Below are 26572 nucleotides of genomic sequence, written 5' to 3'. Positions count from 1 at the left end.
ATACACTTGAGCAAAATGGGATTGTTGAAACAAGAAAAAAATCAATTGTTGAAGTAGCAAGGATTATGTTGTTTGAGAATGATGTACCAAAGACGTTATAGAGAGAAGCAGTCAATACAACAGTATACGCACTAAACAGAGTGTAGATTAGGAAAGATATGGACAAAACACCTTATGAGTTATGGTTTGGCCACTCACCATCAATCAAGTATTTTAGGATATTTGGAAGCAAATGTTACATCAAAAGAGATGATGATATTGGTAAGTTTGATCCAAGGAGTGATGAAGGTATGTTTCTTGGCTATTCATTAAAAAGTAAAGCTTACAGATGTTTCAACTATAGAACAAAAACTATAGTAGAGAATGCAAATGTTAAAATTGATGAAAATTTTGGCATCAAGGAAAGGATAATGGATTATAACTTTGATGGCGATGATTACTCTAGAATGACTAACCAAAGTAATGAATTATTTCTCAAGACTAACAATGACTTGCAAAATAATGTGCAAATGGAAGATGTAAGAGAAGAATAGAGCATAGTGCCTTAAATAAGAATTGAAGCAACAACTCCTACTCCAAATAGGAACATTATAAGACATCATCCTACTAACTAGATAATAGGAAGTAAAGAAAAAGGAGTAATGACAAGGAGCAGAATTAATGAAGAACTATGTCTAATATCTCAAGTAGAACCAAGAAGCATAGATGAAGCAATCAAAGATGATCATTAGATAAGAGTAATGGAGGAAGAACTCCAATAGATAATTAAAAATGACACATGGGAATTAGTTCCTAGACCTAAGGATAAAAATGTGATTGGCACAAAATGGGTATTCAGAAATAAAATGAATCAACAAGGAGAAGTAATAAGGAATAAAGCAAGACTTGTATGCAAAGGCTACTCTCGGCAAGAAGAAATTGATTATGAGGAAACATATGCACCTATAGTAAGGATGGAAGTAGTTAGAATGTTCCTAGCATATGCATCAAATAAGAATTTTAAAGTATATCAGATGGATGTTAAGTCAACATTCTTGAATGGAGAACTAGAAGGAGAAGTTTACATTGAACAACCAGAGGGTTTTTCTTTAATAGAAGAGAAGGATATGGTTTCTAGACTAAAGAAAGCATTGTATGGATTAAAGAAAGCACCAAGAACATGGTATGCAAGGTTGGACAAATACTTAGCAAAGCTTGGATTTGCTAAAGGAACAACAGATAGTAACGTGTACTTGAAGAAAATAGGAGATGATTTGCTAATAATAATTGTATTTGTTGATGACATCACTTTTGGTGGAAATGATGAAGCCAGTAAAAAATTCTTAGAAGACATGAAGAATGAATTTGAGATGAGAATGATAGGAGAAATGAAATTCTTCTTAGGATTCCAAATTATTTAGAACAAAGGAGGTAATTTTATCTCTCAGACCAAGTACTTAAAAGACTTGATGAAAAGATTTGGTTTAGAAAATTGTAGACCTATTAGAACTCTTATGGTAACCAGTCACAAGTTATCAAGCAAGGATGAGACACCTACTGTTGAACAAAAGAATTATAGATCTATGATTGGAGGATTCCAATATTTGACTCATAGCAAACTAGATATAGCTAATGTAGTTGGAATTGTGACCAGCTTTCAAGCTGATCCTAGAGAATATCACTATGTAGCATTAAAAAGGATATTTAGATATCTAAAAGGAACATCAAATTACGGCATTTGGTATGAAAAAAATAATGACTTTATCTTTGTACTTATACAGATGTTGATTGGGCTAGAGATAGGGATTACAAAAAAAGTACTAGTGGAGGAGCATTTTTCCTTAGAGGAAGACTAGTTTCTTGGCTCAGTAAGAAGAAAAATTGTACCTCACAAAGTACTATAGAGGTAGAGTATGTTGCAGCAGCAAACAACTATAATCAAGTCATATGGATGAAGCAGATGATGAAGGATATTGGAATTACATTCATAGAACCTCTTATCATTTACTGTGATAGCACAACTACTGTTAACATGCCTAAGAATCCTATCTTTCATTCTAAGACTAAACACATTGCCATAAAATATCACATGTTAAGAGAGAAAGTTGATGAGAAAGAAATCAGATTGGATTACATTAATACTAAGGAACAAATTGCAAACATTTTCACAAAGGCCTTGCCAAAGGATACATTTGAGTACCTGAGAGGTATGGTTGGAGTTATGCCCCTACCTAGCTCAGAAGAGAGGATGAAAAAGTGCATTAGTCCAGGGTATATAGCACCATTGTTAGACTAGATTGTATGTTGATGGTTCCTCAATGGGGGAGTATCTGTTATGAATAGAGTTAGAGAAGGACTCTTGGAAATAGGTAATTGGTGTGTAATAGTGTCTTTAGACACTTATGCAAAAGTTCTAAAGCAATAGACTAGCTTGTGATCGTGCTGATAGATTGTTGTATGATCAATTTTTGTATAATCTTTGACATTGATGTCAATGGGGGAGAGAGTGACATGAAAAAAATTAGAGAAGGTTTGTACTATGGGAGAAAAGTGTTGCAATAAAAGATTTACATAAAGTAACTTGAGTGATGAAGAAACTTGTTGGTATTCTTGGAACTAGATGTTTTTCATCTACGTTGGCATCAATGCCAAAGGGGGAGATTGTTATCATGTGTGATGATGCTATGCGAGAGTATTGTAGAACATTGATATGATGTATAATTGTGTTTGTCATTGATGACAACATAGTAATAAGTTAGTAAAAAATTAGTAGAGTAACAAACTATGATTTTTGTATTGAGGAAAATACATTACATATCTTCTCATGTGAAATTACCAACATATACTACAACATGTATGTGACATGTGGGTGAGTGCACATAACCTAAATCGACAGTGTACATAAGTTATTAATGATTTACAAAGAACTACAGGGAAACAGAGCATAAGGAAAATAGTTTCTATTATATGATCAATATAGCACATTGTATTTGGAATGAAGGGTTGTGAAGTTAACTAGAGGTACTACACTAACCACTGATGATGACAGCGAGTGTGCAGGTACAAAATTCATACATGTGAAATATTGCGTATTACCATGAGCTAAGAGTATTAATTAAATATGCATTTCATTTAATTAACTTATAACAAAGTATGGAGCTGACTCAAGAAATTAATATTGAGTGTGGTATAAAGGAAAGATGTTTTTTGAGTTTTAAATCATCATTGCAGATCAAGGAGGGAAGAATTGTGAATTGTGAAGTAGAGGAGTAGAGTAATTTGCTAATGTGTGACCTCAAGGGTTATTGTTGATGAGTTCAGAGTTCTAGATCTGACTACATGATCTGAATGTGAAGTTTGGCATATTGGATAGAGGAAGAAGCTAAAGATTATTTCACATCTATTATTCTAAAAGGAATAGTACTAAGATCAATTGGATAGTGGCTTTGTTGATCTAATCCTAAAGCTATTTTGGATAGTAGGTTCAATTGCCTTCTATAACTCCTAACAAGGTTGGAATCTCCTAATAGGGACTCTTCATACAAATTGTTGTAATAGACTCCTAATAGGGTCCATCCTCTAACAAGGAATATTAAGATTAGTATATTATTTTTTGGGCATCATTCCCACCAGGGTTTTCCCTTTGATCAAAGGTTTCCCTAGTCAACATATCTAGTGTTATTGTGTATACACATTTCTTTATGATTGTTGTTTACTTGGTTGAATACTTAAGAATAGCTCAAGATTAATATATAACTGATTCACCCACCCCCCCTCCTCTCAATTATATTGGTAGTTTACTATTTCTAACAATGAAAATCAATTCTATACTCCATTTATTCCATCAAGTTGAACTTGAATTAATTGCATACTTTTCAAATACAAAAAAGTTGTTAATTACATTGTGTACTTAAATAACTTGCAAGATCATCTATCTGATCTTTAGATGCCACCCAAGGTTTGCAATAGCTATTTTCCATCATGATAAAGCTCTACTAAAGTTCACTTCATAAAATTCTTTGTAAAAACATACTTTTCATCTTTTGCTACAAAATTAACCCTTTTCTGTAATACCAATAACTCTTAATTCCTTCATGAATTCTTTCGATGAGCTCCAAATTACAAGTGAGCTTAGGTACCATCTACACTTAACTAGATACAGCTTTTCCCAACTTTTCTTCCTCTAATTCAATCTCTAAATATAGTTCTCAAATTCTGGTGTTGTAAACAAGCTTAATTCAACTTAATTGAATCAAACTCAATAATTGACTTCAATTTTCCTATCTCATCATCGTCTATCTTTTCTTTTGAGATATCTACTCCTTTTACAAATGCCTCATTAAGTTCTTCTTGAAGTTCACTAACTATTTTTCTTTGTTCCTCATTGTCTTTATTAGTTCTGGAGTTCCTCTCATGGTTCCTTACGTCATTTTTGAAATTCTTTCCATCATTTTTTTTTTTCCAAAGTTTCTTCCATTTTTCCTTCTATCTCTAAAGTTTCTATCCATTTTACAATATTTTGTTGTATGTCTAAAGTTGTTACATAATAGATATACTAGTACTCTACTTCTAGGATTTTGTTGAACATCAGGTGCATGACAATTCTGAGCCATGTGTACAAAGTTGTTACACTTATAACATGCAATATGTCTTTGATCTTCATAAGGTCTTCCTTCTCTTGATTTCCTTTCATTAGATCTTCTTCTATCTATAGGGTTAGTATTTCTAAACATTCTATTATTCCTTCTATCATTATCATACTTAGGTTTCCTACAATCAATTGCTTTATGACTCATACCATGACAATTATGACAATAAAAATCCTTAAGATGATTAAATGACTAATTAGTACAAATTTTTTTCATATGACCTATTTCATTACATAAAAAAAACTTTCCTCTAAATCCATACTTGGTTTCCTTAAGAGATACCACTTGCTTTGGTTCATCCAAAATTTAAACTTAACTCTTTAGATTTATCAGAAGATTGACTAGATTCAATATTATCATCAGATTTACCTTTTTCTTTTGGATCTAATCTAATCTTAGATTTCTTTGTAGACATGTTAAATAGATAACTAAGAGCAATCTTATCATAAGTAGGTCTTTGTATTGACATTTAATCATCAAGATTTTCTCTACTAGAATAAAGCTTCTCAAGTTGCTACTTGCACTGAGTTAATTCACCTTTCACAATAGTATTATATTTATGGAGTTATTCATGATCTTCTTTCAATTTTTCAAAATCAGATGTCCTCTTTGCTAGACTTGCTCTCAGATCTGCATTTTTAGTTTTCAAATCAGACTCAACTTTTCTAGGATCATTCCTCAAAGTCAACTTTAGATTCATAATCTTCAATTCATGCTTCAAGATCTTGTACTATGTCTTTAGCTTTGAATAATCATCATCATTAGTTCCAGATTTAGTAGATTCAGGCTTATATTTGAGATGTTCAATCTTTTCCTTCAATTTTCCAATGTATACTTAGGAGTCTCCATATTTGTCTTTTAGCTTATCTCTTTCTTGAGTAAGAAGATCAATTTTTTCAAGAGCTTCTTCAAGGTTCTTCATCAACTATTCCATACCCATAGGGATCTCACTCAAGTTGTTAAGCCTCTTCAAAGTAACTGTGCTCTAATACCAATTGTTAGAAATAGGGATTATTGGGGGGGGGGGGGGTGAATCAGTAATCTACAAACTTTATTCACCAACTGGATATTATTCCTTACTTTAAACCATACATAACAAACTAATAAAGTAATGTTGAATTGTAACAATAACCATGCACAAAGATAACTCATAACACCATATTTTGTTAACTAGGGAAACCCTGGCCAAGGGAAAATTCTGGTGGGGATGATACCCACTAGATAATATATTGATATATAAGTTCCTTGTTAGAGGATGGACCCTATTATGAGTCAATGAGAAAATTTAGTATAAGGAGTTCCTATTATGATACTTTGAATCCTTGTTAGGAGATTTCAACCTTGTTAGGAGTTGTAGTATAGTACATGCAAGATAAGCCCACTGCCCAAACATACACTTCCAATTACAAGAAGAGCTCATTGCCCAAACAAGTAATCAGACTTTTGAGATATAGGTAATGTAACTTCTTCCTTGATTGATCTTTAATCTTCATCTTAATCTTGGATCACAAAATAGCTTATTAAAAATTTCACATATATTGCTTTCACAAAAGTTTGCATACAATTTCTCAACATAACTTCTTAAAGATAGTACAATTACACACTTGAATTTGCAAGATGTCCTTTGCATAAATACCATGCCTTTACACAAATTTATGCTAGGTTGTCTAAGACCAAAATAAACAAAGATGTTGGCCCTAATTGGACAAGTAATAATCCTTTACTTCAATTTTACTACCTTGTTCATCAAAACATGAATATCTCTATTCTGTATAGTCTATACTAACTTTCAAAGTTATACACATCATCACCAACATGTATACTATCTCCATCTAACTTCACTAGTCATAACATGAAATATAGGTAATGTAACTTCTTCCTTGATTGATCTTCAATCTTCATCTCGATCTCGAATCACAAAATAGCTTATACAAAACTTCACATATATTGCTTTCACAAAAGTTTGCATACAATTGCTCAACATAACTTCTTCAAGATAGTATGATTACACACTTGAATTTGCAAGATGTCCTTTGCATAAATACCATGCCTTTACACAAATTTCTTTGAGGTTGGCTAAGAACAAAATAAACTTTTCCAACTTAGAGTAAACATCTAGGATGTCGGTCCTAATTGGATAAGTAATAATTATTTCCTTCAATTTTGATGTCCTAATCTCTATTATGTATAGTCTGTACTAACTTTTGAGGTTATACACATCATCATCAACATTTTTACTATATCCATCTAACTTTTCTAGTCATAACATGATGCCAGCAATAAGTTATAAATAAAACAATACATTATTGTATACCAAATTTATACTTAGACAATTTTCTTATTACCAAAAGCTAAGTATCTTTATTTCTAAGGTTTCTTGTAAGCATGTGCACCATGTGTTGCCATAAATGACAACAATTACATACCTCACTAGCCAATTGTCAACAAACCTAAGTCATCTATGTATTCTTAAGGAGGACAAACCCTAAACTTCTTATGAGAAGAGAGGGAATGAATGAATGATCAAAAAGATTTTTGTATGCACAAACTAGGACATTCATGGTGATCAAGGTATTATGATCTAAATTACATTACAGAATTAGTTAGAGGAGAATAGAGGAAGGAAACAATGAATAGAAGAGAGACATCTAATTAAGAAGGATCAAGTATACACCAATATACATGTGATATGTCATCAAGCAACAAAGTTCTAATCGTAAGATCATTGTTGAGACATTCTAAGAGGTGAATTAGTTAAATCTCTTAACAAAGTAGTCCTAACAAGTTGTATTGAAATCCTCTGACAAGGTGCTTATTTAATTGTGAGTTAAAGTCCTTTAATTGGGCACACTTCTAATAGGGTGTTGAAATACTTTAACAAGGTAAGACCTAACAATCTTTGTAAGCCTTTAATAGGGCAGACTTTTCATAGGGTAGATCATGTTTCATGATCAAACATTATAACCCTCATTGGATACACTTTATTACTATAGTAGTGAATATTTGTGGGTGTCATCCCCACCCTAGTTTCACCTTCTCATTAGAGGGTTTCTAGGTAATCATATCTTGTGTCATATATGTGTGAAGGCTTACTTGTTTACATACTTTATATGTATATGCTTTACATGGTATTTTAGTTTACATATTGAATATGTGAAATAGATGTGTGGTGAATATTTTATGGGTTAATGTTTAAAGCACTGATTCACCCCCTCACCCCCCCCCCCCCCCCACTTTGAGTTTTCCTTTCCTATTGTAATTTTAACACTTTCTTCCTGGTTGAATTCTTCTAGAGGATTCAAGTAGCTCTATATGTCCTCCTATCTTAATTATGTTTTGGATACACACCATTTATAGCCTGGTCTCCCAAGTATCCAAAACTATGATAAGTGTACCAAGGTCTATGAGTTATATCCACATCTACAACTATAGAGGAGCTATGAGGAGTATGTAGTTGTTAATGATGCCTTTATGATGAGATTGTGCTAGGAGTTTCAAGGTTTTCATGAGAGGATATTCTCACCTGAGGTAACTTCATCTATAAGTTAGTTTGGATGCTCATTCATCTAGTTTCTGAGTTTGTCATATTTGTGAATAGGAGCCTATGATGGATTTCCCAAAAGATTTCCTAGATATCTGGAGGACAAGTTGGTTTTAGTCAAACTATGTTGACAAATTATGGAGGTGAACACCCTATGTTCTAATGTTAAAAAAATTGTTAGGATTCTATTCCCTATTGTGGTAAGCCTATATTTATGTGTCTCTAGATTAGATTCCTAGAACTTGGTAAAGAATTTTGAAGGCAAGATCATGCTATTAGATTATGAGGTGCTCAAGTCGCAATATGATCTAGTAAAATTTGTAAAGGATCATTTAAAGTTGGGGTATGCCTATAGGCATGTCTCAGATATTAAATATTTCTAGTCTGGGTATCTCAATGAGTACCAAACTCAAGAGATACTTTGGTCAAGGCTAACTATTAATGAAATAATTGATGCCTTTGATCTTGGAGATGATGGACCTTACATGTACCCTATATCTTATGAGAAGGTCAAGAACACACTAGTTCATTCTACCCCACCTTTTGAGCCAGTCATTGATACAATGGAGGCTCTCATGTGAGAGATAATTGAAAGACTAGATAAATGGGTGGAATGAACCTAGGAAAAGAAGAAAAGGACTGGAGCTACCAGTTCAATAGATGGAGTGTCAACAAGAGTTTCCTAGTCAGCTATAGATATAACCACAATGACCACTACAACAACATCTATTGGGCCATCACAATCCATTGGCTAAGGAGGAGACTAGCCCCTAGAAAAGAATGTACTCACTTACTCCCACTTGCAGAGCTGGGCCTTGTCCAAACATAGGGAAGATGGGAGAGAAGGAAGATGACAAGGATAAGTGGAAGGAATAAGAGAAATTAGTGGCTAAGCCATCCTACCCTATTTAAGTCATCAATTTAGATGGTGACACCAATCCCATGGATGGCTAGAATAAGAAGCATCTTAGCAAGGGGATAAATTAGCCCTTTTGGTAACCATGGTATTTTCCTTCCCTATTGCTTCTCAAAATAGGCCAACCCCATTGGTTCCTAGGAAGTTATTCAATCCCTCTACAATACAATCTACTATCAATGTGCTCTCTACAGAGTCTTAGATCGAAGAGACCATTGATAGGAAGAAGAGGAGATATGAGAATGCAGTGCCATCAAAGGACTTGATTACACAAGTCACTTCCTCCCATCCATCAAAAAAGACAAAGAATTAGAAGACAATCATTACCCTATCTACAGATTTAGCAATTGGCCATATGTCAATTGAAATTGTAGAGCCTCAAAAGGAAGGAAGATTTCATGATCTCTCAAAAGATGATTTCTAAATCAAAACATTGGATCTTGGCATTGCAGTTTATGACTCCATGGTGAACATGTGGAAGTCAACCAATGAAAAGATTGAAGAAAAGTTGGAGGAGGTAAAAGTAGAGAAGGATACATTGAAAGCCTCCAAGAGAGAGATGGTAGAGTACATAAAGTCTAGACTTGGGAGTACTTCTTCCAGTCAATTCAACCAAAATGTGGAAGAAAATAAGAACTTACTACTCAAGCTACAGCAAGAGAGATAATTCCAGAAAGTAGGTTGAGCATGGGTGGACCAGATAAAAGCCCAAGGTCCCCCACTGGTTAAGAATCTAGGGAGCTTGGTAATAGATGCTCACAAGCTTAGAGAGGTTGCCTTAGATCATCAAACAACCATATAGAAGGTAGCAAAAAATTTGACAGAGTAATTGGCCCTTTTGTAGGAAGTGATAGATATGAAGACCAATGTGGTCATTGCTCATGGAATTCTAAAGATAGGCTAAGAGTCATTGTTCCACTAGAAGTAATCCTTGGAGTTTTTCATAGAAAACTCTGTGAGATTTGTGAGTGAACTCAAGGATGTGCACAACCTGGTGCAAAATATCATTGACAAGTTGTTTCAATACTTGAAGATCTTGCACACATAGTCCTTTGTGTCTACCAATGGCAAGTTGGTGGACATCAAAAGAATGAAGTCCAAATTCTTCACATTTTTTGATGAATTTGTTGACCTACTCAACTTCCAAGTGGCCAAGATCCAGGAACTATCATCATCTAATGCAGTTCTAAAGAGGGAGATGGAGAAGTTCCAATCAACGGTGGCCAAAATTGATGAACTTATAGAAATGCATGATTATTGGATCATCATAGCTGACAACATCCTCATTCTAGGTGTCAAAGAGTTGGATAAGGTAAATGAATCTATGAAAGCATATAGGGCTAAATCGGTTACTTCTAAGAAGACGTGATTCTTCTGATGCTTCTCTAGACATATGTCATTCTTCCCCTTTTCTTTCTTTTGTCCCCATTCTTGGTATTTTTCTAAATCTTTGTAATGGATAATGATTCAAACTTGTCCTATTTTTAGATTATTCTATTCAAAGATGCTCTACTGAGAAATCATCCAATGTAACTGCCCATTTTAAGAAGGCCTATAAATGTAATCTTTAAGATGTAAATAGGATCGACAAAATTTACTTTGGGAAAACCCCTATAGCTGGGACTACTATGTGAGACTCTAAGTTCATTTTAAGTTGTGTAGTTCATTTAATTTAAGTTGAGTTAATGAAATAAATGTATGAATGTTAAAATTTGAATGAATGTGAATGAACTTGACTTTATTTCCTCTATTCAATAGATTTTATCATTTACTTTCTTCAGCACAAGCATGTCTTATGTTCGTTGTAGTCTATGTGTTTAGTTTAGTTCACTGCATAAGGAATTTGGAAATTGGTGTAGAAGCAACTAAGAAATAGACAATATAAGTATTGTCAAAATATTGGCTAACTCTATAATACAAGAATTACTTATTTCACTATCCTTCCTTTCTTCCTAATGTTGTAGTTTGTCTTGCATGTTTCCATTTCTATGCATTGTTAGTTTGAGTAGATTGCATATTGTGAGATAGTCCCCCTTCTTTGCTTAAGTTGTTTAAAGTGTTGAGAAACTTGGAATTTTCCTCTTCCACTCTCTGGCTAAGAGAATACCCCCCCCCTCAAACCCAAAAGACAAATTCATTGCATATCTTGCACTCATAAGGGAGTTGTACCTTTCAATTTAGGGCTCTTTGATCGATTCCTACATTGACCCATTTTTTTGTTAATTTTTGTGTTTTCCATAATCCTTTGGGAACATAAAGAGTCAAGGTATAAACTAATCTATCAAGGAAGACAAATTTTTAACCAACAAGGTTGAAAATATATTTTAACTTGTTAATGAATGATGCATTAGCTTGATGGTTTGTAGGGTGGATTTTTTAGCTGGAAAGGTTTTCCCCATGTATATTTGTGTTCTCTATTATGTCTCATTCTTCTAGTATTATGATTTTAGAATATTAATTTATATATCATAATGCTATTGAAATTTATTTAGATCAGTAAATTGAAATCACTTTCCTTTAAGGTTTTAATTGTGGTAAATCAGCTATGTACATTAACTCTTTTATGGCATAGTATTTTACACTTGTATTTACTTATTAGAAGTTATTCAAGGAACTATTGTATACAGGATGTGTGTATTGATCTCATATGACTTTCTGGGGTGCTCTCATTTCCCTTCACATACCAGTCTTACCTTCTTCCTTGTGACCTCACCTTTTTCATTCAGCTTGTTTCTGAATACCCATTTTGTTCCAATAACATTTTTGTCTTTAGGTCTAGGTACTAGGGACCATGTTTTATTATTTTCTATCTTTTCAATTTCTTCATTAATTACTTGTATCCAATCTTCATTCTCTAAAGAATATTTCATAGATTTGGGCTCAAACTCACAAAGTAAGCATGTATCACTTTTGCATCTTTTTCTTGTCATAACACTAGACTCTTTATCTTCAATGGTTTTTTTAGGTGCATGATGTCTTCTCACATATTTTGCTAATGTAGGCTCTTTTCTTCTTTCCTCTTCAACAAGTACATCTTGAAAAATGATTTCTAGTTCATTATCTCTCTCTTGTTCATGTTCTACATGTTTGACATTTCCTTCCTGATATTTGACTTCCTATGTTTACAGCTCAACATCATTTTCATGTTGCTTGACACCAACAGTCTGTTGTTCAACAACTAGCTATTGCAACTTGGCATTCCCAGTCTATTGAGGATCTACAAATTTGTTTTCTTGTTCGAGTGGAGTACTTGGAGTACTATCATTCACATATATGAATGAAATTTAATCTTCAAGTTTTGTCTTACATTCAACTTCATTTTTCTGTATATATTCATCAACTTTCACATTTGCACTTTCCACAACTTTGTTAATGTTAGAGTTCAAACACTTATAAGCTTTTCTCTTAGTCAAATATCCTAGGAATATTTCACATTAGGTTCATATCCATACCATGATTCAAAAGGTGTAGTATTTGTACCTTTCTTGACTTGTACTTTATTCAAAGTATAAACAAGTGTACTTAGAGATTCTCTCTAGTATTTTTGTGAGACATTTTTCTCCATCATCAATGCTCTAGAAAAATCCATAATTGATCTATTCCTTCTTTCAGCTATTCCATTCTGAGGAGGGGTCCTAGGTGCAAACATTTGTCTTTTTATTCCTCTGTCATTGCAGAATATGTTAAACTCATTGTAAATGAATTTACCACTTTTGATAGATCTCAAACAATTCAGACTCTTCACTATCTCCTTTTCAACTCTATCCAAATACTACTTAAATAACTAAAAGGAATCAAATTTTTCTTTAAGAAATATCATAGTCATCATTCTAGAGTAATCATCCTCAAATGGAATGAAATATTTTTCTCCACAATATCTTTTAACACCAATAGGTCCACATTAGTCAGTATGAACCAATTCCAAAATATCATCAAGCGAATATGTTTTGCTCTTAAAAATAGACTTTGTCATTTTTCCTAGTTGACATTGTTTACACATAGCATTGACATGTTTCTTCAATTTTCAAAAACCTCTTACTCTTTTCATTTTACTAATGCTAACCAAATTGTAAAAATTTACATGACATAACCTCTTGTGCAATAACAAAATATCTTCATGTTGTGCAAATAGACATGTAAATAGACTTTGTTATTTTTCCCAATTGACATTGTTTACACATAGCATTGACATGTTTCTTCAATTTTGGAAAACCTCTTACTCTTTTCATTTTACTAATGCTAACCAAATTATAAAAATTTACATGACATAACCTCTTGTTCCATAACAAAATATCTTCATGTTGTGCAAATAGACATGTCTCATCAGATAAATCTAGATAGAATAAGTTACCTCTTGTTTGATCACCACTTCCAATCAATATACCATCAATATCAAATATTTTGGCCTTTCTAAGATGGAATTCAACTCTATACCCTATTTTTTTAAACTATGAAACACTAAATAGATTATAGTTAAGTCCTTCAACCCAATAAAGATTGTCACATTTAATCTTATTAGTTAGTTGATTTTACCCTTTACCCTTCTCAAGACATGGAACATCATACCAAATTTAACATAGCCACCCTTGTATGGTCCAATGTCCTCAAATTTACTTATATAACTAGTCATGTGATTAGAGAAACCACTATTAATTATCCATTTATCACTTTTATTCACATAAGAGATTAAATCACTTTTCTCATCTTCATCAGAATCTTCTTTCATAGAAATGTAGACTACATCTTCATCATTATTTATAGATTTAGTATCAGTTTCTTCTTCAGTAATATAACAATATTTCCTATCTTTTTCCTTGTAGTCCCTTATTCTTCTTGAAGTCTCAATCATCTCTTCTTCCTTTGTACTTTTTCTCCTTCCTTTCATCCTTGTCACCAACCTTCTTACATGAAAAACATATTATGTGCTTTATATTTCCCTTTGCCTCTTCCAAATCTCCTAGCTATTAGTGCCTCAAGTTCATCATCAAAAGTGTCACTGTCAATTTTCACATGTTTTTCTTTTCCTTTCTTGCTAAGAATTAGTTGTGCTTTAAAAGCATTTTCAACAATAGTAGGAGTGTAATTATCAAAATTAGACTTCTCAAAAGAAGTAAGGCTACCAATTACACCTTCCAAGTTTAGGTCATTACTTGGTGTACATCTCAGTTCTTGTATTACAAAAACCCTAATTTCATAGATGGAAAGTAGAGTTCTCAATACCTTTCTGATTATTGTTTCATCTTTAATCTTTCCTTTAACTCCTCTAATAACATTGGCAACCTCTTTGATTCTTGTATAGTATTGAGCTATGTTCTCACCTTTTGTCATTCTCATTTCATCAAACTTACCCCTCAGACTTTCTAGTTTGGCTCTTAAGATATTATCATCTCCTCCATTTCCTTTGAATTTTTTCACTCTAATAGTTCATCAAACTCAACATAGCTTAGGGATGAAGAAATCTCCAACATTGACTGATTGTGTTCTTTCTTTTCTTTCATTTTCTGAGCACTTAGAGGGATTGTTGCTATGTCCATATATTTATTGTCTAGAAAATTAAATACAACATCATCAATACTAGCTATATGTAGCCTCATCAATTTTTTCCATGCAAGAAAGTTCTCCTTGTTCAACTTTGGTACCTCCCATTTGTACGACATGGTATTTAGCTTTGAGTACCTTCAAACTTGATACCATTTTTTAGAATATTTAGAATAAATAAGAGGTGGGTGAATAATTTATCCAAGGCCTAGATGTACCAATTGGAAAAACAAACACTTAAACAAATTTAGATCTTATCATTTCATTGCTCAATCTCTAGTGTAAAATCTCAGTAACATTAGCTAGTTCTCCACATTTCTAAAGTAATAGACTTGTAGAATGTAAAAATTAATTAGTAAAACATCATAATAACATCCACACAAGTTTGACACTAGGATTTAACATGGAAACCCAATTTGAGAAAAACCACCAGCTACATGTAACTAGTTTTCCTTCTTCTAACGTGAGTCCTATTAGGAGAAAACCCTATTAAAGGTTACAAAACACATTGTTAAATGTTACCTTGTTAAAGGATTTAATCACTCTATTGTGAGTGGCATTAGTAGAGGACTTTAGAACATTCCATTTGAATGTCACCCTATTAGAGGATTTACATAGAGTGTTATGTCATCATGAATATTAGGTCAACCTTGATTAAAGGATTTTATATATTGTTTATAATGGTTAGAAAGTAACAATAGGTTTGATCTATTAAGTACAACTCACTTTGAATGTATAGATCTATATTCATCTCACAAAACTTATTCATTGTCTAGCCTCCATTGTCACCTCTATCTCTAATTCACTCGGAAACCCATCAAGCAATAACCCTTCCCTTCTTCTCAACTTGATTCTGAATTATGCTTAGATTTTCTAGTCAACAACATCAGTCATACTTCATAAGTATCTACATATAGGCACATGTACAGACATTGTAAGTTCACCCCTATACCTCCTAGGTAATTCTAATCTTTCTTTTCTTTAAAACTATTGTAGATCTTAGAGTTTATGATTAGATCCATCTAATCTCTTATTTCATTTACCTAATCCTCTCCTTCAATTAGATGATCCAACTCATCAATCCTTATCTTCAACACACTTTCTATATCCCAAGAAATCAATTTAGTTGTCTGAAAATTGTGATTCCTCACAAATAGTTAAAATGTTGTTCCCTGGCTAACACTAAGTTATGAAACTCATTGATCACTAGGTAATTCAGTCCCTATAAAACTTCTTACTTAGCACATACACTATCAATCAGTCAACATTGATTTTTCTCGACACTTACTATGGATTGGTTGACACTAGAATCACTCAGCATGTACATCAAAATTCTTTAGTCTTCTACTTTTTTACTCGATCAAGCCTATAGATTTGATCTATCTTTGTTCACACTTTCAAGACTTGAACATTGATGTCTTCTCCACTTGATACATGATTTAAACAATCAATTCATTTTGTCAAAGTCCAACTAATCAAGTTTCCATTTGTAGTTTCCTCATTATAACTCAATGTATCCTCTAGATTATTTTATTATGAACAACTTCTCAAATTCTCTTCATCAATCAAATAGATATGACAATTAGATGATATAACAAAATGTCTTATCAATAGAATTGACATCAATGAATAAATAACAATTGTTTCAAATGTAGTTTCCAATACCTATTAGGAGTGGCTTGGTTAGAGGACTTTGAATCATTCCGTTAGATTTTCACCTTGATTAAAGGATTTACAAATTATTGTTAGGTCAACCTTAATTAAAGGATTTTACTACTACAATGGTTAGAAAGTAACATCTAGGTTTGATCTATTAAGATATAACTCACTTTGAAAATTTAGATCTCCATTAAGCTCAATTATTTGTTGATTGACTAGACTTGATTATACTCTCCATCTCTGATCTACTTGACAACCCTTCAAGAAATCACACTTCACCAATATTCTCAAATTTCCTCTACTACTATGTTCTTTACAAATTCACCAATCAACAATGAACCAACCTTATTAAACATCTCTTGTCACTCCTTAAATAGGTAGCTTTGATCTTTTTCCAATTAAACATCACCATAGAGCTTAGGGTTTGATCAAATTCATTGAATTTTTCCATCTTTATGTCCTTCTTGTCCTTTCTTGAAACTACTAGAAACTTATCCTTCAATCATTTCCTTTGATCACTTAATAAACTCAATTCATGCATTAAATATGCTAGCTCATCAATCCTTATCATGTATGCATATCGACCAATCCAAAAATTCAACCATGTCTACCTCAAATCTCAATTCTTTCACAAAATGTTAAAATGTTGACACTCGGTCATCACTATATTCTTCTACTCGGTCATCACTAGGTAGCTTGGTCTTTACTAGTTTGTCTCACTCAGCTTACACTAGATCACTTAGTCTTCACTACACTTAGTCACTACTATATTTTCCTTCTTCATCTTTCTTGGCCACAACTATCACTCAGTTGATATTGCTCGCTCGACTATCTCTTAAGTACCTTAATCTTATACTTCATTAACCTAGTAAAATTGTAATTTGGTGGAGTTTAGTATTTTACTCAAATTCTTATTTCCCCTATATACATTAACTCAACTATCTTCTTCAATTCATATGATTATTAAAAAAATTATCTTGTCAAAGACTAAATAATCAAGTGCCCATTGTAATTCTATCATACTTGCTCCTATTTACTAAAAAACTTCACTAGTTAATTTAGGTAACTCTCTTTTCAAATCCTTCTCATCAATCAACTAATATGACACTCTACACTATTAGAAAATGTCTCACTAGTAAAGTTTGACATCAATGACAACATAACAATTTTTCCAATTTTAGTTTCTAACAATCTCCCTCTTCGACATTGATGGTTGCAATTCTAGTTACCATGTAAAAATAAAAATCAATAGCTCCCTCTATGGTCTATATCAGATATTCATTAGTATCCTTAATTTCATTATGATTCTCATCCATGCACTGTCTAATATGCTTCCTCTTTTCTTCTATTACAATTGTCCCTCTATGATACCAATTGCAGATTCATCAATCAAACACTAATTGTATTAACACTTGTAACACAACATCTCCCTCTTTCACATCTCTTCTTGTAACTTGTATGGTAAATATCATACAGCTCCCTCTTTGACAAAAATTCTAAAGAGATCATTAACTCTATACACATCATCTTCTTTGTCACTATCCTAAATGGTCTTGCAATATCACTCCCTCTGTCATCATTTACTTGTAGCTTCATCCACACATACCTCTATCCACCTTTTCATAGCTTTAGGAAGCTCCTAAAGTGTGGCCTCCTACATAAATCTTTAATATATTATAATTATAACAAGTGATGCAATGTTTCATCTCTCCTCAGCTTTCTTTAGATAAGGGAATGATGCCTCAATTACATGTTAGATACTCAAATGCATCATTAGATAATGCCTTAGTGAATATATTAGTTGTTTGATCCTTTGTATTCACATATTCCAGTTTGACTTCTTTGTCTTGCATGAATTCCCTCAAGTAATGATATTTGATATAAAAATGATTGGTCTTTGTATGCATCAAATGATTCTTTGATATGTTTATAACACTTATGTTAACATAATAAATTATTATAGATTCAATAATCACTTCCTTCAATATACCTTTCAACAATTGCTTGATCCACACAATGTTTGAACAATTAACTGTTGTAACAACACACTCAACCTCTACTATGGATTGAGAAATACAATTTTTCCTCTTTCTTGTCCATGAAATTAATTTATTTCCTAGAAAAAAAACTCCTCCACTTGTACTCTTTCTATCATCAGTATTTCCAGCTGAATCAACATCTGTGTAAACTTTAAGCTTAAACTTATCATTATTCTTATACCATAATCCATAGTCTTTTCTTCCTTTCAGATATCTCAGTATCCTTTTCATAGCCATCATGTGATTCTCCTTAGGATTAGCAGAAAATCTTGCAATGATACCAAAAACTAATGCAATTGAAGTCTTCTATGAACAATATATTGCAATTTGCCAATTATTGACCTATGTAATTCTCATTTACTTCAGCAGAATCATCATTCTTTGTAATTTTATGTCTAGTTACAATAGGCGTTCCAACTATTCTTGAAGCATCCATTCCAAAAGTCTTCAATATCTCCTTGATATATTGTGATTGTGTAATTAAAATACCTCTCTTCATTTGATAAACTTGTAAACCAAAAAAAAAATTAATCTCTCCAAACATTGAGATCTCAAATTCTTTCTTCATCTCATTAACAAATAATTTACATAGCATATCATAGCCTCCAAATATGATACCATAAACAAATATTTTAGGTAGAAATATCTTACTCTCATATTCACTTTTCAAGTACAAATTTCTATTCTCATTAGTTCTTTCAAAACTAGTTTTCACCAAATAAGTGTGTAACCTTTCATACCATACTCTAGGGGCTTGTTTCAAATCATATAATTATTTGTGCAATTTACATACCATGTTCCTCTTGTCAAGATCAACAAATCCTTTAAGTTTTTCAATGTAGAATTCTTCTTCCAAGATTCCATTGGATATACCTTAAATCTTTTGTAAGAAACATATTTAATAAAAGTTCTTACTCCTTCCAACCTTGCAACCGAGGAAAATGTCTCTCCATAGTCAACTCCTCCCCCCTATGCATATCCCTTACAAACTAGTCTTGATTTGTTTCTTGTGACTTCAACTTTCTCATTCAACTTGTTTCTAAATACCTACTTTGTTCTAATCACATTATTTTCATTTGTCCTTGGTACTAATGTCCATGTCTTATTCTTCTCTATTTGATCAATCTCCTCATTCATTGCTTTATGTTGGAACTGCAACTATGGAATAATTTTTATATTGTCATTGATATCAAACCTTATTGGTAAGACATCTACTAGTAGTGTAGAGTGAAATATCATTTTATTGATGAAGAGGATTTGAAAAGAAGAGATTATGAGATGACTTAGTGAAAGGTTGAGTTGAGACATGAAAGTGTGATGGAATTACAATAGGAACTTGATGTAGGAGCATCCTAGGTGTAAGAGCAATCTTGCATCACCCAAAAATATTTTATTTTCAGTATTTTCTCTTGTAACAAGGACTAGTAGATAGGGTTGTTACTATTTATGGGAGCTTGCTATTTTTAGTAAGTTTTTCATACGAGCTCAAAATGTTCTCATTTTCTACATGAAGGTTCATTTTAGATTTATAAGCCTACCATAAAAATCTCAGTGCTCTAGCTTAAGTATCAAAGAAGTAATTGCAGATTTTTGGGGGAAAATTTTGCAAAAAAATATCTTCAGGCTCACCGTTGGAGGCCTTGGAGTGCTCGAATGAGGTCTAAAAAATTGATGGAAGGGCGCTTGCATGATTTTAATTCTATAGATCATGAGCTAGCATATCTAAAAAGTGTATAATAGCCAATCAAATCAATGGTTCGAGAGTTATGGCCTTCCAAAGTTGGGCTTCCTGAAATATCTAAAATAATTGTCAAAAATGTATTTGGCCGACTTTATATGTTTTGTTAAGGTCTATTGGCCCTAGGTATTAAGTTTTATTTTCTAGAACCTTCCTGGGTGACATAAAATTTCCTATTTAACAAAGGCTCGAACATTGTCTAGAATAGCTTTGGGTGATAGTTTGTAACTTCTCTTGCAAACTATTCTAATGAAGGCGCCCATGTGGGTTAGCATATTGTACTTGTGAATTCTGTAATTCCATATTTGTGTTGCAAATAAGAAGTCCATATTGTGTTCTCACATTTTCTATTATTTCTTTGTTTTCTATTATGGTTTATGGTATTAAGGGAAGCCCCCTTGATCAAGTGGTATTAGAGCTAGAATTCCTGAGTGTGTGGATAGATTGTCAATTATGAGGTAGTTCACAATAGGATCATGGTTTCACCTAAACATATAGATAGATCGCCAACTATGAGGCAATTTACACTAGGGTTTCAGTAGAAGAGTGAAAATGCCTCTACGAAGAGAGCATGTGGAAGAGTCAATAGTGTTACAGTTGAGGACTTTAGAACCCTCTAGAGGCAATTGCAAGTGATGCAAGAATAGATTCATAGAGGAATGAATCTTTCCATAGGAGAAAATGAAAGTGAGGATGAAAGAGAAGAAGGAAGTGTGGACCCAGATGTAGTAGAGGAAGTTCTTAACCCAAAGGAGGTGAAGCTTTTTAGGGCCATTTCTAGAGTTGGAAAAAGACCTAAGTTTTATGTTCCCACATTTTTGGGAAATCTCAACCTAGAGGAATTGATTAACTAGATCAATGAATTGGAAGAGTACTTTGATTATGAAGATATTGAAGATCTATATAGGGTCAAGTTTGTGAAGGCCGGACTGAAGGGTCATGCAAAGATCTGGTGGCAAGAGATCCAATTGGATTGAAATAAAAGAGGAAAGGAAAAAATCACTAGATGGGATTAGATGGTAGCTAAAATGAAACAATAGTTCATTCCCATGGATTATGAGCTTGATCTATTGAATAAAATGAAAGGGTTGAAGCAAGTGGGAAAATCCTTTCAAGAGTATATTGAAGAGTTCTACTAAGTTCTCATTAGAATTGGCCATGCAAACGCTAATAAGTAGAAAGTCATCTATTATCTTAATGGGTTACGGTCAAGCATTCAGGATGAGATGAGTCTTGTTTGAGTGACTAGTATTGAGGAGGCATACCAATTTTCCCTAAAGGTTGGGAAGAAACTAAGAAATAGGTTTGATAACAAGAATAGTGGAAGAGGTCACAGTGGAAGATCTAGCAGACGATCTTATGGAGGTCGTAATCATGATCAGAAGAACAAGGATGAAGCTAGAAGTAGTAGTCAGAACCAAAGGGGAAAAGATTCCAACCATTTCCATGATCAAAATAATAGAGATCAGAGGGGAAGAGGCAAAGGACAACACTAGTACATTTGAGGTCATTTTTCAACCATTATTGGTCAAAATTTTGACCCAAATTTTGACCAATGTACTGGTTGGCTAAAATTTTGACCAATATGTTGGTTGAAAACTTTCAAACATGTTAGCACAAGTTCTGCCAAGCATTGATCAAAATTTCAACCAATGCTGGTAGAAACCAGCATTAGTCAAAATTTTGACCAATGCTTGGTCAAATTTTTTTTGAGGCTCACACTTGTTGAAGTCCACTTTAGCAATGGCCCTTCCTGTGAAATTGTTTTCTAAAACCTTTCTAATGAGATAATGTGTTATGAGCTCTTCATCAATGGGATGGAACGTGAATCTAGGAGGTAGTTGTGCATCACCCATATCATGACTGTAACTAAAGTTAAGAGCCTCAATTATTGAATTATCTTCCCTATCACCCATATTCATTTCCTTTGCTATGGGAAATAGGGAAGGGAATTAATAGAGGCTCTTAACTTTAGTTACAGTCATGATATAGGTGATGCACAATTGCCTCCTAGATTCATGTTCCATCCCACTGATGAAGAGCTCATAACACATTATCTCATTAGAAAGGTTTTAGACAGCAATTTCATAGGAAGGGTCATTGCTAAAGTGGACCTCAACAAGTCTGAGCCTCAGGGAGGGTTCAATTCCCTCCTTTATTATTCACTATGCATATAATCCCACACACCCATTTGATCTTGAATGATGATATGTACTGAATGTTGAGTGCTCCAAAACCATCCATTCCATGCCTTCATCTATACACAATGTCTTTCTATTTTCTTTCTACTCGCACACCCATTTCATTTCATATGCTCATCTAAAAATTGTGTCACTCTAAGCTCTCAATTGTTTCCTCTTGACTGGTCATCTCATAACTATTGAATGAGAGCTTTGGGATAAGCTATAGGCATCCATCAAAGCATAAAGGATTTTATCAAATGGTTTAGATGAAGTAGTAGCATTTTCCTTGGGAAACATGTTAGCAAAATGGAAGCATAGATAAGTCATGTGAACTGTTTGATAGGATGCCTAAACATAATGTGGTCATCAAAAGCCATGGTTGTTGGATATGCACAAAATAGATATATTGAGAGAATATATTTGTTTAAGTTGCAACTGCCCTAGTAGACATGCATGCAAAATGTGGAATCCTAGATGAATAGTTCAATTGAATCCTCCTCCTAGAGGAAGGCTACAACAAATAAATAGTTGAATTGAATGGTCTATAGATACCATTAGGATTAGCATTTTGAAAAATCTATCAAAATCCTAAATTTCCACCCACACATTAATGAGGCTTGGCTTAAACACTTCTTTTATTGTTTGAACATAACCAATGCAGGTAATAAGTAGAAAATTTCATATCAGAGTTCAACTCTGGCAATTCAAATAATGTTTATTTCATGAAGAATTACCAAGACTTGTCCTTCAAAATTTGATATCAATTTTTATTAAATGCAGTGATCAATTCCATCAAATCTAAGCCACAATGTCAAAAACCTCATGCCAAATATATATTTAATGCCCATTCACCATTACATTGAAAGCATGAAATGAAAATCTACTATTCCCTGAAAACATTTAGGTGCTGAAACAACTCATCTAGTGATATCCAATTGATTAAATGGTTTCCAGCCAACAAAACATTTCTGAATCTACATCACATAATTCAAGTGAAAGAAAAATGTCTCTTTTACATTAAAGAATTTAATAGTTGAATTTCCATCAATGGACACAAATACTGAAAGAATGAAATCTGATTTTTGCAACAATATCTAAATTGTAAAATTAACCTGCTAACTTAAAAAATACCAAAGAGAAGGTGGGACATCCGTCATTATGTATCTTCAAGGCTCCCTAAATGAAGGATTTGGGTTCATAAACTTTAAAACATTTGAACTCAAGGATTGTAAGGCTCTAACACAATTTCAATACCCCAATACAACACTCTCTCAAATTGTTCCAATAGTCCAATTCTCTACCCTTTAGGCCTGTTGTATACTTGAAATGGGGATGACTTTGGCTTTTCCCAAGATATGTGAAAATTTAATGATGCTTACTGATGCTCTATTTGGTGTATTACAACATATCATGGATTTCCTTATGTTTGTTTTGGATTAGCACAACTACCCTTGACTGGTACCCTATTTTTATGCATAAAAATGACTAATATTTCAAAGGAAGTATCATCAAATGACATCCAATCAACTCCAACTCCTGGACAGTGACTTAATACCTCTTCAATTGCTTAATCCCAAAAGGAATTGCTCTCCAATACCTTGCAACATCAAAACTCCCAAACTAGCACTCCCAAACCCTTGAATAGTGGCTTGCCACCCACTCTTTGTTGGTTTTAATTTGTCTTTTGTTTATCTTTGTATTATAGCTATTATGTGTTATCAACCAATTCTCAATCTATATATAGAACTATTGGTACTGATCAAACAACTAGAAAGAAGGAGAAAGGGCAACATCATGCCTTGTCAAGATGCCACTATCACTTTTCATTGATGATCTTAGAGGATCTATCAACAAACAATGAACTCAACTTGCCTCTATTCAAAAATATTTCAAGCTTAATAGAACAGAATTTGGGCACACGTAGATAAGGAGATGGAAGATATGGAGTGGCTGGGAACATAGGTTGAGCAGACGACTACAACAAAACTAGCATTAAATGATAATCTCCACAAAGGCACTCTGAAGAACTGGGGAACATTTATCACATGAATAGTTAATCCATCTTGACAAGTGGTTTACAAACCACCTATCATTGGATCAAAGTCTATTTTTAGTTTTTGTTCTCCTTGTGTTAAGGGTACTACTATTACATTTTTTTATCCAATTCTTGATTTGTGTGTATGACTATAGGTAGTTGGCATATTCTTTACAAGGCCTGTGGAAATATTGATAGGCAATCATTACCATTAAATAGATTACAAAATAATCTTTGATTTCATTTGTACTCAAAGCTTAAAAATTTCACATCTATCCATTACTTAAAATGAAAAATAGTACTTTTAAGCCCAAGAGTAAAATCTATGAGAATGGAGTGGTTTGAGTTATACCTGAGCATTGACGATGTACTACTTTCAAAGATGCCCAATATTGAATGTCAGGCATCCCCTGATCCTTTAGTCATGTTCCTAGTCTGGCAATTTTTTCTCATCCCAAAGCACATGATAATGTGTTGGTCTGCTAGTCCCCTATAAATGATAAAAACCAAATCAGTTTTTGTTATAATACATAGCAAAGAAAGCATGGCAAGTTGATCTAAGAAATAAGTATTATACCTATATCCCAGCATGACTACAGAGATAAAAGTCAAATTACATGGGATGGAAAATTTTGAAATCAACCACAGTGCCTGACAAAATATAGGAAACCCACATCAGCATTACAAATTGACACCTTTGAATAGAGCAAAATAGTAGTATATAGCCTTATAGGACCTTCCTACCTGGAAAGATGTTCCCACTTTTGTCTATAGAATGCCTATCTGCATGGTTGTTTACAAATAGTCTAGTATGGTGTCGCTTTTGAACAACAACAAATGTCACTGGGGGCTAGTAATTTGGCTCAAGAGATGCATAAGCCTATTCACACCACAAAACTTTTAGTTCATATAGCATTCAGCTATCTTCTTTAACGAAATCCAAAGAGAATAAAAACAAACTAATGATTTTTGTCAATCTCAATTGAATAGCAAGTACTATAGTGAGTAGTAGGAAACTAACCATATAAATAGCATCCAGTTCATAAAGTAGAACTTGGTAAAACTATCCTTCACTTACACCATCTATGAATAAATACCAAAGCTATCACTAAGGAGACATAAGAAATGTAGAACTAAATCTCACCACAAAAACCGATCGAAATGAAATAAATTACATATAAAATATGATTTGAAGAGGCTTTTTTCCTACACACAATGTTAAGTACAAAAAAACAAGTATTTCCTTGCAATCATACATACATAATTGTCTAATAACTAGAGAAACAATCAAATAGTTTTTATTTGTTCCATATCAAATAGTTTTTATTCATTCTATAGGTTAAAAATCACCAACTTGCAAGTACTCACAAAGCAATATCTTTGGGTAAGTAAACTCACCAGCAAGTTTTTTGGGGGTTCCTTGTCAAGAAGCATGAGTAAATGGGAAAAACACACCCACTAGTGCATAATGATAGTTAACAACCAAAAAAGCATCAAAACCCATTCATTTCAAATTTCTCCTATCATGTTTCACTACTTCAACAATCTAACAACATTTGATGCATTTGCAAGTAATTGCAAAGGATATTTTGTAATATTCCACTAATTTGACAAACTTTTTGAGAGTATTTGATGGGGACACAACCCAAGCACAAAATGGACACAACTAGAAAGGGAAAATTGTATTAAATATAAAAATACGCTAGTACACTTAGTGCAAAGAAATGAACTCCAAAACATGCCCTATGGGCTTACAAGAGCATAAATCTAGAGATAAATTCTTCTCCCAGTACCTTCTCTCAAACTCCACTCCAAACTACCTTTTACAATGCCAAAAATGTTCTTAAATAGACCTCGAAGGGTTAAGGATTAGGAATACATTCTAGAAAGTGCTAGTTGGCATCCACCAACCAAGTAGAAGGCTCTAGAAGTGGTGTTAGAAGTTGGTGCAAATCTAGAAGAATCCAAAAATGGTAACCAAACTTTTGGGAGGCATAACTTTTGAACCGTAGCTTGGATTTACAAACCATTTACATTTTCAGAAAGCTCTTGAAGCGCTTTATAGCCTTATGGACTAGCTTCACTCATCCCCCATTTTTGGCCCTTTTCAAGGTCATTTAATGCCCCTAACCTGACTTTTAAGTATTCTTAGGATGTCTCCAAAAACTAAAAAATTGGGATAACTTTCAAACTATGGGGCCTTTTGACCTGATTCTTTTTCTAGAATTCTCTAAATTACAATGACAATCTTCTGACCAATTTACACCTTCTAGTTCACCAAAATGATGGCTCAAT

This window comes from Cupressus sempervirens, chromosome 11 (assembly GCF_028749045.1).
Source record: "Cupressus sempervirens isolate cs-2001-9-10 chromosome 11, ASM2874904v1, whole genome shotgun sequence".
NCBI lineage: Eukaryota > Viridiplantae > Streptophyta > Pinopsida > Cupressales > Cupressaceae > Cupressus > Cupressus sempervirens.
This window is presented reverse-complemented; position numbering follows the sequence as displayed.